The 3,220-nt window shown below is 38.5% G+C and overlaps 1 long non-coding RNA gene across 1 annotated transcript; it reads right to left on the reverse strand.

The window, feature by feature from the left end:
- Positions 1 to 344: 344 nt before the first annotated feature.
- LOC113695685 (uncharacterized) lies at positions 345 to 1,627 on the reverse strand. Its single transcript, XR_003449615.2, has 2 exons — positions 1,413 to 1,627; positions 345 to 566 (listed from the first exon to the last, which is right to left on the reverse strand). It is a non-coding gene; the product is annotated as an uncharacterized lncRNA (long non-coding RNA).
- Between the last annotated feature and the right edge of the window lie 1,593 nt (positions 1,628 to 3,220).

A 3,220-nucleotide genomic window follows, 5' to 3' on the forward strand; every position in this document is an offset into this window, starting at 1 on the left:
CCCACATCGGATTGGAGAGGGAGGGTGTTTGGGTAGATAAGTCCCTCGCAGGACTTCAAAAGTTGCCGACTTTTGAGGTTGATGTGGGATTAGGTTTATTTGCAAAAACATTCTTACTTTCTGTAAGAAAATGTAAGGAAAAAGATAAAATTCTGAAATCGAATATGACGTGTATTAGGGTTTGATTTGACTCGTTTTAGCAATTCGAGGTTTCAAATATTATTCTGCTTTGAAGGATATGACACCCACACACAGGATGCATGGTTATCAAACAAGAGTGTACAGATATCATTTCCCTTCATTTAGAAGTGAACTTGATTTGGTCTAGTGGAAAAATTGGAAGATAACAAGAAAATGAATCCCCATGCTCGGGTAATTTTCTGCTGTCCGACTCTATACATTCTGCTCCTTTCCTACTACAAAGAACCATCAGAAGACTAATACTCCGGGAAAATGGGGAAAATGGCAACTTCAGCCAAGCTTTCTTACTTCTGCATTCTCTTCCTGGTGGCAAACTTTTGTTAGTCTTTCTCTTTCTCTCTCAAGTCTCAACGCATATGCTGCATCTGCAAACATTAGTGCATGCCACATATGGCCATGTGAAGCTGTAAAAGACCTTGTATTTATATCATAAAGAAAGTTCAGCCAGCTTTTATGCCCAACAAAGATGTTCAACTTGCTTAGAATAACTGTGTCATCGTTTTCTTATTCGAAGCAATTTAACGTCCAAATAGACCATACCAAACAGACACATACTAAAAGAAAGTTCAGCCAATAGATAATGGGTTGTTGCTATCAAGTTTCGCAGGCATTCAGTAACATACTTAAATTATACTTCACTTATCTTGCCAATGCGTATAATCATAATTTATGCACTGCCTTGCATTTATATCTTCCCAATATAATTATACTTTTTTCAAACAATTAACACCAGACAGACCCACTAAGCAGTAAAAACAACAAGCAATAGTTAAGAAAGACGAGAAGCACTGAATAAAAGCAATAATAAAGAAAGGCAAACAATTCTTGATTGTGACAAGGAAGGCATTAAAAAAGCTATCAATTTATGAGTTTATCTAAGAGGTGCTTAGTAGGAACTTGTTAAGATTACAATCACATATTAGTTGTTAAGAAAAATGATATACCCCCCCCCCCCATAACTATCTAAAATAAATGGAAGGGAGGGTTATGAATGTCAGTGTGTACGTTTAATTGATAAGTAAGAGTGTAAGTTTAGTGTAATAAGGTCCAAGAAAGCCTTGGATTTATCCATGGAAATAGAAACCAATGGAAGGGGAGACAAAAAGGGAAGAAAAAGAAAATAGTGGGAAAAAACAGAGAACGATATATATATATATGCCTGTAGAGGTTTACATGGGAGAAAGAAAGAGCGTAACGTAGCCAGGGACAACCTTGCCGATGATTCCAATTGCATGGGACAAATCCAAATTCAAAGAAACCTCGGCAAGTCATCCCTGGCTGCAATGCGCTCTCCATCTCTTCATGAAAAACTCTCCAGACCAGAACCCACTACATTGGCCTCTCCTCCATATTAGCTATATGCATCACACACTGAAATTAAGTTCATGATGAAGTGTGCAACGGGAACTGACAATTCTTAAACTATGTTCCCTGCTGAAAGAAGTTGTACAATGTTTCCTATTTATAGGCAAAATGATGCATGAATCAATGAGCCTGTCATGCAAAATTGCATATATTCGCTTGCTTCCACTATGGATAGCTTTTAGCAGGAGCGAACATGGATATGACACTTGTAAAGGCTCTAAATTCTTGCTTGGTTGCATTTAAGCTACTTAGGTACATCATACTTGTATGCCAATTTCAGTAACTATCTTATCTTATTTTAAAGTCGGCTGGTGATGGAGAGGGAGATTCCCACCTTTTTTTGTTCCTTTCGGTCTTTTTAGTTTGAGTTATTATCGTTGATTAGTAACCTTAATCAGTAGATTAAGACCTCCTATGTCCTTTTAGGCGTATCATTGGTAAATCTAGACACTTTTTTGATATGACAACCTAGCTGCACAATCTGATGTAGACTATTGTTTTTCTCTCACCGGAAATGGAGGTTTTAGATTCTCCTACTAAGTGGACTGCTTGAACCACCTGCTCTTGGGTCGGTGGTAGGGCTGCAAACGAGCCGAACCGAGTCGAACTTTGAGCTAATCGAGCCGAGTCTCAACTAAATTTTACCGAGCTCGAGCTCGAGCTCGAGCTCGACGAGCCGGCAAATTTCGAGCTCGAGCTCGACTCGAATCAAGTCGAGCCGAGCTCGAGCTCGAGCTCGAGCTCAAAAAAAAATAAAAAATAAATATTTTATTTTTAAAAAAATAAATAAAATAATATTTTTTTCTTAATAAATAATAAAATATTAAGGATATATACGTAATTTTACTATAAAAATAAAAAATAAAAAAAAATATATATAATATACGTAATTTTATTATTAAATAAAAATAAAAAAAAAATATATATATATATATATATACCCAAGCTCGCGAGCCGGCTCGCGAGCTAACGAGCTTAATATTCTGAGCTCGAGCTCGAGCTCGAGTTCGACTCGAGCCGGCTCGAGCTCGACTCGAGCTCGATTAATAACGAGCTCGACTCGAGCTTGACTCGAGCAGCTCGCGAGCGGCTCGCGAGCAGCTCGATTCGTTTGCAGCCCTAGTCGGTGGCCACCACCAAGCCCTTAAGGCTTTGGTGAACCCTTACCTCCATCCCACCAAAATGTCACTCTTGTGGCTCTGTTTCAAATCCAGACGGGTGCGTTGTGCACCCGTCTGGTCCGGTGGTGGTTCTGTTCTCATAAACTCAGTTGAGCCTCCCTTAGATAGAGTAGGAGTAGGAGTAGGGATGTCAATTGACAAAAAAAAAAAAGAAAAATACTAAGTGGACTGCTTGTGGTCCTATTTGGCCGTGGACCCAGAAATTCAGAATTGTCGGGGAAAACTTGGTTGAGAACGAAAATGAAGGGGGTAGTTTACTTCTGACCACAATGTTGAGGGGGCATATCTGATTGTGTCAAGGATCTATTTGAAAACAAAAATATTTTTCATTGCCAAAACCAATTTTCAAAATATTAGGACCCTATCGATGCAACTTTTTGCCACTTCTTCTTGAGTTTCCAAGTTAGATTTCAATAAAAAGCCATGAGCGTCAATGGTTTCAATCTGAATTTCTTTTCTTATCAACAGAACTA

The sequence above is a fragment of the Coffea arabica genome, chromosome 6e, assembly GCF_036785885.1.
Source record: "Coffea arabica cultivar ET-39 chromosome 6e, Coffea Arabica ET-39 HiFi, whole genome shotgun sequence".
Lineage (NCBI taxonomy): Eukaryota > Viridiplantae > Streptophyta > Magnoliopsida > Gentianales > Rubiaceae > Coffea > Coffea arabica.